Source organism: Leucopleurus acutus (genome assembly GCF_964270905.1).
Source record: "Leucopleurus acutus genome assembly, chromosome: 12".
NCBI lineage: Eukaryota > Metazoa > Chordata > Mammalia > Artiodactyla > Delphinidae > Leucopleurus > Leucopleurus acutus.
Window position 1 is genome coordinate 90,066,421 of NC_139154.1, and position 13,855 is coordinate 90,080,275.

General features: G+C 38.0%; 1 protein-coding gene and 1 pseudogene across 2 annotated transcripts in view; one reads left to right on the forward strand and one right to left on the reverse strand.

Annotated features, from left to right (window-relative positions):
* Window positions 1–13,855, reverse strand: part of EXOC6B (exocyst complex component 6B) — a 715,292-nt gene that overhangs the window by 584,107 nt on the left and 117,330 nt on the right. The window lies entirely within an intron of this gene.
* On the forward strand, window positions 2,539–12,180 carry LOC309970159 (dnaJ homolog subfamily A member 1-like; annotated as a pseudogene). The gene is made up of 2 exons: window positions 2,539–2,640; window positions 10,116–12,180. The product of its transcript is annotated as a dnaJ homolog subfamily A member 1-like (transcript).

A 13,855-nucleotide genomic window follows, 5' to 3' on the forward strand; every position in this document is an offset into this window, starting at 1 on the left:
AATTAGAAGCCTGACTGATCTCTTTATTCACCTTCCTCTTTCTACCGATTTCTTCAATTCTTTCTCCTTCTTCGTTTTTTATTCCTGCATGTGTGCCACTTACCCTTCTTACTCCTCTAAATTCCTTACCTTTTCCTAACAAAATGTCTAAATCTCTTGAAAGAACTGATGGTCTCTCTATCCTAACTCATAAAAGTAGGGCAAGATGTCTAAGGAAATGTGACCTGAGATACTAATGTTGTTTATGTTCCCTCTGGGGAAGTGCTGATCTACACATAAGATAAAAATACATACTTCTTTTTAGAAAGAAATCCTGAGGAGATCTTGAACCTAAAAATCTCTGGACACAAACTTACCTGCTTTGTAAAAGTTTGCTTCCTTCAACAATGACATTCATAAATCTCATCCCAAAGACCCATAAATCTAGCTTCAGAAGGTAGATAGTTCTTCCACCTCTGTCTTTAGTCCAAGTTAGGTTTTTAATAAATGTTCAACGGGAATGGCGAAGTGAAGGACATGGTAATATGAACTATTATTTCCATGTGGATTTTGCTGTTGTTGTTTAAAGGAGAAGGAAAATAAAAAGGCTTTCGTTCCTGTTAAAATGCCATAGGAACAAAGAAGTTACTAAAGAATCCTGGATGCTCCACAGGCTGTGTATGTATTCGTGCCCAGAGTCACCTTTCCTTCTGCGGGCTTACATATTGCTGAGATAGAATTCAGCCCTTCCATTTGTAGCAAGACATTTCTCTGTATGTCATTTGGCAGATGCAGTTGTGGGGCTCTGCCAATTCACCCTGGAGCCCTCTATTTTAATCAGTATCACATAAAGTTTAACACATGCTTTGAAATGTGCACCAGATCCAAAGCTTTGCCTGGGGACGGGGGTGGGGGTGCTTGCTGCAAAAACACATACCATCCCAGCCGCTACTCCACAAGCAATTATCTTTCACCTTTGGCTGAACCAGGAGAACTGTCAACACCAGCACACTGCCAACCAGAAGAGAGGTTATGGGGTCAAAGCAGGAAAGAAGGTTGAATGCTTTAGGTTCAGCTTGGCTATTTGTTAATCCTGCTGGCTGCATGGAAGAAGCACTCCCCATAGTCACCAAGACACAGAAAAGCACACTATAAGAGAAGTAGCTGTGAGTGCACCAGAATTTTAACAACGCTTTTCAAGCAGTAAACTCTTTAGTAAAAGCACAAAACTCCAGCAGTACAATAGGACAATCATATATCAAAAGCTAAAGAACTCACATCAGCAAACTCTCATACATCAGGAAACTTCAACTGTGAACTGAGTTTTGTAGAAACAAAGGATTAAAACAAACCTCATATATTAGACATAAACACTTGTTTTCATCTCCTATCTAAACGTAAGTTTAAAATATTCAATATATTAAAACATTATTAAAGTTTCTTTGAATATGGAAACCAAAGGAAAGTTACCACTGATGATTAAACAAAAAAGACAATTACTAAAACAGAGATGGAAGGCCATTATCTCCCCACGTTCCTCATACAAACCCCCAAAACACACACATACTGTTGATAAGATCTTCCCCAAATGCCAACTACAAAATATAAGAATATTCTACCTCTTCCACAAGTACAATTAATCTCTTATAACCAGAATAACAGCCACATTTTATCCCATGTGCCATCTATGATCCATTTGTGAAAGATGGCCTAGATCACTGCTGGCTTAGTCCACTGAGAAGGACTCTAACTTAGTCTAGTACCGTGGCAAGACTGCCATGCTGAATCACTGATTTCTATCAGAGTGGACACTAACAGGCACAGATTTGTGGCACATAACTGTTCCACATCAGTTAGACTGATCGTCTCCAGAGTGGGGCAGTGTCTACCTGGAAGGTTATGCAAGAACAATACATTAGTACTTATATTTGTTTTCATCTTAAAAAAACAAAGAAACTAAGTTACTAATATTTGATTTAAGAAATGACACTGACACCCTCACTCTCTGACAAAGAGTCAAGTACCAGATATGGAATTCACAATATATATACTGAGGAAAAACAGTGCAGAGTGGTTGATAGTAATACACTCATTTGTTGATTTTCTTTCAGTTTATTGTGATGTGTTGCAGACTACATGTGCTCAGTTAAATAAAATTAGATTATACTATCTAGTTTTAGTTAAACTTGTAGAAAATGGGCAAATGGTTTTAATGTTTCCCCAGATATACACTGTGGTTTGAAATAATACTAATAAATAGGGTTAACACCTGTCTTCATCCTGGTGTGGTAAGACCATTATAATATTGGTCCCCAAGAATCAAGCCTCCCTGTGTGCATGCCCCTTAGCAATGTGACTCCGCTGCTTCTATGAAGAGGTAAAGACCATTTCTCCATGCTCTTCAATCTGGACTGGCTTTGTTACTTGCTTTTGGCTAGCAGAAGGTGATGGACATTGCCAAATTCTGGACTCTGGGTCCTAAGAGGCCCAGCAGCTTCAGCTCTCTTTCTCTGTCTGAGCCCATGCTATGAGGAATGCTATGAGGAAGACCACCATGCTATGAGGAAGCTCAGTTTAGCCTACTATGGGGTGAGAGTTCAGGTACAGAACCAAGACAACAGCTGGCACCAACTGTCAGCTAACCACATGAGTGACTTCCAGGTGAGGACAGCAGACAAATGCATGGAATCATAAGAAAAAATACATCAGGGAATTCCCTGGTGGTCCAGTGGTTAGGATTCCACGCCTTCACTGCCAAGGGTGCGAGTTCAATCCCTGGTTGGGGAACTAAGATCCTACAAGCCACATGGCACAGCCAAAAAAAAAAAAAAAAAAAAAGCCGAGAATTAACATGAACAAACCTCTTTTTTAAGCCTCAGCTATGCCACTCAATAAATATTTTTTAAAAAGAAAAAATATATCAATATTATCTTTAAGCCATTAAGTTTTGAGGTAGTTTGTTAAGAGCAATTGATAGCTGATACACCTGGTAAGAGCCCCCTGTCAAATATATCATGTGGCAAATATAAGGATGATCAAAGCAGATCTGACCGAAAATAACACCCCAAATTTGAAATATAAAAATGACTATTTGAAAGGGGAATTTAAATGCATTATTAACAATGACTCTCTCCCTAAATATACATCCTGCCCAGAGACAGTAGCTAATAAGAGTAGTACATATGTATACCACTTATAAATAAATAACATATACATATATAAGGTATATATGCACAAAAATGTTTTACTGAAGGCAGTCCATAATCAAAAAAGTTTAGAACCATATGTGTATTACTACTGAAATTAATATACATATATAATTTTTAAATACAAATATACAGCTACTGGGTATAAATGTTCAATTTCGTTTGAAGATAAGGGTGTCAAATTTTTTGGAAAAGTTTCAGTGAGCTGTCATGCTCTAGTACATGTAGTAAAAGTTGAAAAAAGAGCCTCATCAAGCTATTTAGTCCACCTCTATTTCCAGACATTACAAGCTCCAAACTATCCCAGGAAGTAAGAATCTCCATGGTTCTAATATTCTGCTTTTACTAATACAATGCATTTTTACTTTACAATATTATGAATCCTCCCCCCATCCCACAATATTTTACTTACTATGCTACTTACTACACTTAGATTACCACCCAACTATCAAATTCCTTAGCATCGCAGATTTCTATCTTGGATGAACAGTGATATCTTTCAATAAGACAGGAAATATGGAAGAAAAGCATTGGATGGTTTGGTGACAGGGAGAGGGATTACAGTGGTAAAGCCAATGAAAGGGAGACCTGAGCATGTCAACTGTAAAGTGGAAGGAGTCAGTGAAAGGGAAAGGTTGAAGAAAAAAGGAAGGAAGAGAAAGATGGAACATTTGACAGAACAAAGAAATAAGACTGCGCACAAGTGGAAGAAACAGTCTTAAACAGGAGGAATAGCCTCTTCCTCTGAAACTGGAATTGAAGCAATAAAGAATGGTGGAAACATATAATTAAGCAGTAAGAGTACTGAAAGCCAAGCAAATTTCTGCTTAAAAGTCCTGTTTCTCTAGGACATCGGTTAAGGTACAGAAAAAAGGAGTATTTTCTCTATGAAGAAAAAGGTGAATCTTCACCGAAGTATTATAAAATGCCTTTTTATGTCTACTGGATATGACCAATTTTAAGTGTAAGTCATACTGAATATGCCATTTTAAGTTTACTCATATTATGCTATCACTAGCTATTTCAAGTTAAAATTTATTTTCATTGTTATTTTGCCCTTCTCTATTTCTTCTGTAGTACCTATACAACAGAAGTAAGAAGAAAAAAGAAGTAACAAAAGCACAGGAGAAATCACAGGCAAACCAAAGTTTGGAAATACAACCTTACCCAACTTTCACAGTATACAATATAGGTCAACGTATTCTCAGACACCTATCTACTATCTAAACTGGGCAAGTCAGAAAAATTTACCAACATCTTGAATCTACCTGTCAGTGTGTTAGTAAAAATAGCACCCATTTTCACTAATGATGTAAAATTGAACTGTGAGACTGTTATAATTTTATTCAAGCTTTTCCACTATGTATTCTTCACAAACCATGATGAAACTAGAAAAGGAGCATCTCAGAATACACTACTGAATCTAATACTCATACTGGATCTTAACAGTCCAGATGGCTCCCACAAGGATATATTTCACAGAGTACTCAAATCCTCTGACATTTTATGAAAAATTTGTGTCCACACAATAATTTTTCTGAGGAGAGGGTTCATGACTTTCATTGGATTCTCAAAAGGTTTACGTCCCTAAAATGTTTAAGAACTACTGCTATAGATATCTCTCCTCTCCACTGTTAAAAGACCAACTCTGCTTTAAAGACTTACCAAGAAAGACAAACATAACACATGCCCAGATAGACCACAGCCTCTTCATCAGGGCAGCTAAGAGATTCATATGTTTAACAAACTGAGGAGAGCTGAAGTCATTCTGTTGGAAAGTAGGCCATACTGTTTTTTGACATTTGCTTGTTTTCTTATATGGGAAGTAAGGGAAAGGTACAAATTAATAACAGACTTCAGCCGAAGTCAAAAAATAAGATTATAGTACCGAAAAAAAAGATACTCCTTATCCTTAAATTCTTTGACACCAGAATAAAATCACCATACTCAAGGGCACAACCCTCAAAAGAAGATTAAGACCACCATGGTTCAAGCCAGCAAGTAATTACACTAAAAACAAAACCTAAGGTAAAAATATAGCTTTCTATTTGTCTTGTTAGTTACAAAGACTACAAAAATACACACACACACACACACACACACACACACACACACACACACACACACACAGACTAGAAATACTTTCAGAGAATAAGGGCTACTCCAGTTGTTGCTTCTGAACAAATTTCTCAAGGAAACTAAAGAAGAGAAAAACCTATCTATAAAATTCAAGAACTACAATCTATTTCTTATTAAATTAAAAAGCTATTGTGTGAATTCCGGTTTTGCTTTTCGCCTTTTTTTCTTCCCTGGAAAGAGATCGCAAGTTCCTCAACACATATATAAAAGATTTTATTTGTTCAGTCAGTACTGGAGCACAAATCATAAGCTTTTAATTCACTGGTTACAGGGTTTCAGTTTTAGAAGATGAAAAAGTCCTGAAGATGGATGGTGGTGATGATTGTACAACAGTGTGAATGTACTGATTAATGCCACAAAACCGTACGTTTTAAAATGATTTAAGAAGGTAAATTTTATGTTATGAATATTTTACCAAGAAAAAAAAAGCACTGGTATACAGAAGTGAGAAAGTTTCACTGGAGGAGGATCAAGATAAAATTATACCTAAGTGAAAAAGTTTCAGCTGGTTCTTCAAAGATAATTTGCAACTCGAGATATCAAAATTGAACATAACAGTTACAGGTTTCATCAGCAAATTAAGAGCCTAAGAAGACCAGGAAAATATTAAAACTCTTACAATATCCATGGAAATTCTCTGTCCTTAAATGCATAAATGCCCTGCCAAAGGAAAAAAAAGTGTATGTATGTATAATATAACAAAAATTTGCTGAATGCCTAGTTTGTACAAAGCAGTGTGCTAGGTTCTATGCGAACAATAAGATGAAGCCAATTCAGACATATGCCCTCGAGAAAATGCCAGTAAATGATTATCATCTTAGTTCCACTTCCTGAACTCTATCCTAGCTATAGGTTCCCCTCCTCCAAACAAGTGTCCCAGATCCCTTTTATTACCTAGTATTCTACAAGTGAGTCCTCTGTGATTTATGGTGGTGTGCCACAGAACACATCTTAAGCACTGGCATTGCAAGACTTTAAAAATAAGGGCTCTTAAATTCCCTACTTCCTTCCCAATCTCATTAACATCTCAACTGGTATAGGGTAATCATCTCCCCTGACAGCCCACCCTGATTTGTAAAACAGAATTTTCTCAATTTTAAAAATTTCCAAATACTTAAACATTTATATAAAGATCCATTATCACTGTTCTGTTTTAATAGCTAACCACACTAGAGGCCTCAATGGTTGGCTGACTTCTGAGTTTAAGCAAACACACACATGCAAGTAGGCACTACAACATGACAAGGCCTTTTCTTTCCCCCCAGACAACTGCCCCAATCTGCAGAGCATTTTCTCCTCTGCATGCACACACAAAGTAATAATTGAAAGCTGTTCTAAATCTGCTGTAGATGTGCAATTAGAAAATTATGTCAGGAAGGTAAAGTAGCCTGAACTTGTCAACAAAACAACTTTTTTGCAAGCTTTCAAAACAAATAAAATGTAGTCGGTTGAAAACTTCCGGCTCACAGTATAAACTCTTGCCACTGCTTTGTTCAATAGCCTCTCACAAAGAACAAAGAACAAAAGAGTCTATGAGTGAAAAATTCACCTCTAATGATCTAACCACTTCCCATACTTCCCAGTCCAGAGTTTTATTCCCTAGCCATCTTGGTGCAGGCATTTATCCATTCACCTCCTAATGAAGACAGAAAGAATTCATCCCAGTACAGTCAGGTTCAAAGGTCATAAAGCCTCTAAAGCTTAGAATCACATAGACCTAAAAAAGCAGCAACTTAGGTGGTCATCTGTCACTATTCAATTGCAAAAATTTAATTTTTCTGCGTTCTTAGTTTGGGGTTCATTTCTCTGTTGAGATCCTAAACAAGAGGGAATAAGAGAAATGTCACATTCTCAATCAGTGAGATAATAATTAGCAATAATTAATTAACTGAAGTTTCTGGTAGTCCTCATTACCTGTTCAATATGCTTCCCAACCTATACTTTTGATAAACTTCATGACCAATGGCCAAGGGGTTAGGAATAGAGAGATGGTTTGACTACAAAGGGGTAGCACAAAGGAATTTGGGGAGGTGATGGAATTGTTCTGTTTGTGGTGGTGTTTACGTGAATCTATGCATGTTTAAAAAGTTATGGACACCAAAAAAAAGATATATTGTATGTAAATATTTTTAATTTTGAAGCTACTCTAGGGTTACTTGCTAAAACTTTTTAGCAGGGAGATCTAGTAGGATGTGAGAAAATAGATTCCTCTTGTTCTAGAACATCCTTAGGTCCACATCTCTGGCCCTCCTGAATATATTTGAATATTTCTTTTTCTTCCTTTCTTTTTATTTCCTCACATACCAGTTCCCTTACCATTATTTTGATGGAGTTTTTTTGCTCAGTAAAGAAAACATCTGGCAGAGGACAAGAATAAAGCACTCACTGAGAGCACAACAATCCTAGGAATTCTCAACTGGATTTCTCCAGGGCCAGTAAGAACTATCCCCCAGGTCAAAGGGCACACCACGGGGATTTGGGGAGGGCTCTAAACCCAAACCTCAAACTTGGCTCCACTACACTCTGCACACGTGGCAGGCATCTAGAATTGTCAAAAGGGAAGTACAGCACACCAGTAAACTGACTTGTTCATACCAAGAAGTATCAGCACAGGAGATGAGAAAATACACTGAGCTCAGAGTATAGCTCAATCTAGTAACTGAGAAACACGATCACCACATGCATAGTGAAGTTACTTCAAGAGACTGTAGAAAGACTAAGAACCCAAAATACAATTTCCATCAACAAAATAAAGATATCCATTTAAGTCTCACTAATTTCTACGGTCTGAATTGCCCATTTAAGCAGATGTAAGGTTTGGTTTCTCACTGACATTAAAGCAATTATTGCAATATAGTACAAAAAACAAAACAAACAAAAACCCTGCATTTCTTAACACTGAATCCTGAAAAAAATAAGGAAAACCTTCAGGTTAAAAAAAATTTTTTTCCCTCTAAAAGTAGTGGCTCATGCTTTCCCAAATCAGTTTGTTTAAAACTACTTATGAAAAAAATGTAGTTGCAATCATTTAATAAGAAGATGGAGAGGCAGAAAGACAGCTGGTATTAAGCTATCAATACCCAAGCTACCCCAACTGAAGACTAATTGCCTGATAAAATCACATAGATCTCAAAACAAAAAAATCCAAAAATGCCATATTTATTAAGTGCCTACTGTGTGTCTAAGTACTTTACATACATGATCTTATTAGACACATTAATAAAAGAGGAAAATAAGGCTTAGATTAAGTGTTTTGCCCATTATAAGTGAGAAGTTTCAACCCAGCTTTCTTGACTCCAAACCTATGCTCTTTAATATTGAAGACACTACAAAAGAAATTTTCTACAAGAAAGACTTGACTAGGAATGGATATGAGCTAATTTTCTCTAAAAATTATTACAAAGAGAGTTGACTGCTGCTCTGTATTCTCTATTATCACTATAACTGCATGACAAAGATAAGGTAAGGCACCACCTCTCCTAGTCTGCAATTAGTGCAAGCCAAGTTGATAATAAGTAAATGCCTATGGTCCTTGAGAGAGTCAGCAATGGATCCAGTCTCCTTTCTCCCATTTAAGGGTCTACATTCTAAGACCACTATCTCGAAGTGTTCTTATAACCAATATAATCAAACTCAACCTTTTTAAAGTAAAAGTAGCTTTGATTGGTGCTAATGCCTCTTTGATTATAACATTTTATAACTCATAATTCTCCTACTTATAAAACGTTACAGTAATTTTTATAGTCAATGACATGAGACCAATTTTCTTGGGTATTAATGATCCCTGCTAGCCCAATGAAAGCATTAAAAAATAAAAGACAGTTGAAATGACCAAATGACCAGATCTCTATGAGATCTATTTTATAAAATGATATTAAACAGATCTAAACTTGGGGTAAAGAAGCACGAAATGTGAGAAAGCATTCGCCAAATTTAAGATGCAGTTCAAACAGTAGAATAAATTACTATCTGTAGGCAGGGCCCAAGGATTAATCACATTTAAGTAAAAATATGCAAGACTTAACAACCATTTTAAAACATGTCTTTAGTGTCCTTGTTTGCTTTGTACATTCACTGTGTTAATATAAGATTAGATATTAGAATCTAATTAGAATTAATAGTGAAAGCATATCAGAACATCAAGAAAATCTGAGATCTGGGAAGAACCAGAACTGATGAGTTCTTATCCTTGAATTTAAACCCTTTAAAAATGTCAAACTTGGAACTGTTCTTTAGACCAAAGAACCATTATCCACACAGCTAAACATACACATAATAGAGAGCAAATACCACGATTCTCAAACTTTATTATGGTTTCAGATCTTATATCATGGTTGACTTTTTAAAATAAAGATTCTCAGTTGGGGTGGTCAGCATGTAAGGCTGCTCAAGATGAAGCTGAATTCTCAGGTCTTACAAGCAGGATTTCTAGAACTAAGAGAGAAGCAAACAGAGAAAGAGAAAGAGAGAGAGAGAATAAAAAAGAGAGAAATAGAGAAAAAATAAGAGAAGAAAAAGGAAAGGAAATGGAGGGTGGGACCCCAACCATATAAAGAGATGCAAGTAAAAGAGAAGCAAGTCTTTGTTTTAAAATATCTATTCCATATTTCAATCATGCAGTTGTTATATCTGACTTGAGAAAACATCATCCATACACAAGCAGAGTAAGATAGTACGCTCCTCGAAAAGGCGGAGGAGTGGCGGCTGCCCGAGCTGCGCACCACAAAGCGCTCCTTCCCGCTCCCCCACGCCGGCACCGGCCCACTGACCCACTCATCTCACCGACTGTAGAAAACGGTGAAAGAAACCACTTATGATGTTTTGGGGGTCAAACCCAATGCCACCCAAGAAGAACTGAAAAAGGCTTACAGGAAACTGGCCTTGAAGTACCACCCTGATAAGAATCCAAATGTAGGAGAGAAGTTTAAACAGATTTCTTAAGCTTTCGAAGAGCTCTCTGATGCAAAGGGAATTATATGACAAAGGAGGAGAGCAGGCAATTAAAGAAGGTGGAGCAGGTGGTGGTTTGGGCTCCCCCATGGACATCTTTGATATGTTTTTTGGAGGAAGAGGCAGGATGCAAAGAGAAAGGAGAGGTAAAAATGTTGTGCATCAACTCACAGTAACCTTAGAAGATTTATGGTGCAAAAAGAAAACTAGATCTGCAAAAGAATGTGATTTGTGACAAATGTGAAGGCCGAGATGCTAAGAAAGGAGCAGTAAAGTGCTGTCTCAATTGCCGAGGTACTGGAATGCAAATAAGAATTCATCAAATAGGACCTGGAATGGTCCAGCAAATTCAGTCTGTCTGCATGGAGTGCCAGGGCCATGGGGAGCAGATCAGTCCTAAAGATAGATGTAAAAGCTGCAATGGAGGGAAGGTAGTTTGAGAGAAGAAAATTCTAGAAGTTCACATTAACAAAGGGCATGAAAGATGACCAGGAGATAACATTCCACGGTGAAGGAGACACCAAGAACCAGGACTGGAGCCAGGAGATATTATCATCATTTTAGATCAGGAGGACCATGCTGTTTTTACTCGACGAGGAGAAGACCTTCTCATGTGTATGGACATACAGCTGGTTGAGGCATTGTGTGGCTTCCAAAAGCCAGTATCTACTCTTGACAACCGCACCACAGTCATCACTTCTCATCCAGGTCAGACTGTCGAGCGTGGAGATATCAAGTGTGTGCTAAATGAAGGCATGCCAATTTATTGTAGACCACATTAAAAGAGTCGCATCATCGATGAATTTAAGGTAAACTTTCCTGAGAATGGCTTTCTCTCCCCTGATAAACTCTCTTTGCTGGAAAAACTCCAACCTGAGAGGAAGGAAGTGGAAGAGACTGATGAAATGGACCAGGCAGAACTAGTGGACTTTGATCCAAATCAGGAAAGACAGTGCCACTACAATGGAGAAGCATATGAGGATGATGAACATCATCCTCAGGGTGGTGTTCAGTGTCAGACCTCCTAATGGGGCCAGTGAATAACACTCACTGCTGGCATTTTATTTGCAGTAGTGATTGAGTGAAGAACTATAATCATAATATGCTCACTACTTGCTATTGTTTGTTTTAATATTCAACTATAGTAGTGTTTTAAAAGTTAAATGAAGAATAAACTCAAATATAAAAGCGCTGACTTTGCCCTGTATGTATGATGACTTCAGTGTGCAAGATAAGTTGAATACTTGTAAAAACTACTTTAAAAAATTTCCCCTAGCATTTGTTAGGCCATACTTTGTAACTGATTTCAGCTATGTACATGGACTAGCTTAGACTGAAATGCCAGGTATATGTATTGACTTCAGTGTATGACCCTTAATTGTTCAGCTATGAAGTTAAAACTGGATTTAACTGGCAGTCAGAGAATTTGTAGAGAAGTGTTGGTCTGTACAGTGGTATTAAGTGGGATTCATTGTGATGCCTCTGCCTTTATTCTGTTGCCTCAACTGTTACTTGAAGATGGCATGCTATATAATTTAATTTAGCCTGTGGTATCAGTGATAGAAATGATACCTTTCTAAAGAAGAGGTTTATCATATAACATGCTGCTTCTTGAGGGCTTGCATTTGTTGAACTGCATTCCCTTCTGCTGGGCCATCTTTTTTTAATATATCTAGTTATTGGTCCTGGTTACTTTTTTTTTTTTCCTTCTCTTTTGACCACAGTAAGCCTTAAGAGTAGTGACTTCTGGAGCAGGGTAACTTAGAGGCTGGAGTGGTAAGACCTTTACATGAAGAAGTAATTTGCATGTATGAGTTAGGAAGGTGTTTTGCAGGTATATTACAGGCTTACTTTAAACCATTTAACTTATGCTCCAAAGAAACCGTAATTTAATGTTGGTAGTATAGCAAACTATGAATAGCTTTAATTGTATGTTTAAAGTCATATTCTCACAAGCTTAAATCTGGATATCAGAATTAAGCAATTCTTGAAATGTATGAATGTCTCCTTAATATACTGATTACAAAGCAAAAAAAAGAAAGAATACTAGTTCGTTCAGACCTGTAGTGAGAGATCACTACCTATTAAACATAAACTTTAATAGTTCATTCCAATGAGATGAAAATACATCTTGCTTCCATTCATCATTTAGAAAGGCAGAGAGAGGCTGTGTCTGAACAGATCTAAACTTCATCTGATAATGGGAATTCCCTGGTGGTCCAGTGGTTACGACTCCGTGCTTCTACTGCCAAGGGCCCGGGCAAGCTGCGCTGTGCGGCCAAAAATAAATAAGCAAATAAATAAAGGCTTGGGGCTTCCCTGGTGGTGCAGTGGTTAAGAATCTGCCTGCCAATACAGGGGACACGGGTTCAAGCCCTGGTCTAGGAAGATCCCACATGCCACGGAACAACTAAGCCCATGCGCCACAACTACTGAGCCTGCGCTCTAGAGCCCGCAAACCACAACTGCTGAGCCCACGCACCACAACTACTGAAGCCCACATGCCTGGAGCCCTGCTCCGCAACTAGAGAAGCCACCGCAATGAGAAGCCCGCTCACCACAACAAAGAGTAGCACCCGCTCACCCCAACTAGAGAAAGCCCGCGCGCAGCAACAAAGACCCAACACAGCCAAAAATAAATAAATAAATAAAATTTGAAAATAAAGGCTTTTTAAAAAATAATAATAAACTTAATCTGATAATAAAGACAATAAAGTGGTTGTTCTTGGCCCCCTGTACAGTAATATTTAACAGCACTTAGGCTGTATATTTACATATTATATTTAAGGCATCATTTTAAATAACCTTTCATATCATTGCATATTTCAGAGGCTAAATTATATAATAAAAACACAAACAGGTAGCATCTTATTTATGTCAATAAGATCAATTCATTTCCACCTGATAAGTTAGACTGAAAGTGCTGGTCTCAAGTTCAAGTCAAAAGTGAGTTCAGGGAGCTTCCCTGGTGGCGCAGTGGTTGAGAGTCCGCCTGCCGATGCAGGGGACGCAGGTTTGTGCCCCGGTCTGGGAAGATCCCACATGCCACGGAGCGGCTGGGCCCGTGAGCCATGGCCGCTGAGCCTGCGCGGCCGGAGCCTGTGCTCTGCAACGGGAGAGGCCACAACAGTGAGAGGCCTGCATACCGCAAAAAAAAAAAAAAAAAAGTGAGTTCAGTGACCTGAATTTCATTTCCACATTAGTGTGGTACAATTTTTCATGATACTTGGAGGCTGCAGGAAGTCCCAGGAATATTGTAACGGAATGAAGTTCAGTTATTGTACGAACTACCGAAGAAAAACTTCATAGTGTAGGTCATTTTCCTTTATTGTAAATTTAACAGAAAGTTAACACTGGCTCTCTCCCACAAAACTCTGAGGTCAAGTCAAATTATATGTAAGCTAGCCTATCAGCACTACTTTCCTTCACTGCTCTTTTAACTCCCTCTTTCCCCATCTTCTCCTGCAGCAGCACAGGGACTACTCACTCACCAGAACACATGCCCAAGTATGAAATGAGTGTGAACCTGCAACAGTGGCAGGGGTGAGGTAGTGTGACATTTTGCAACCAAAGGAAGGTAT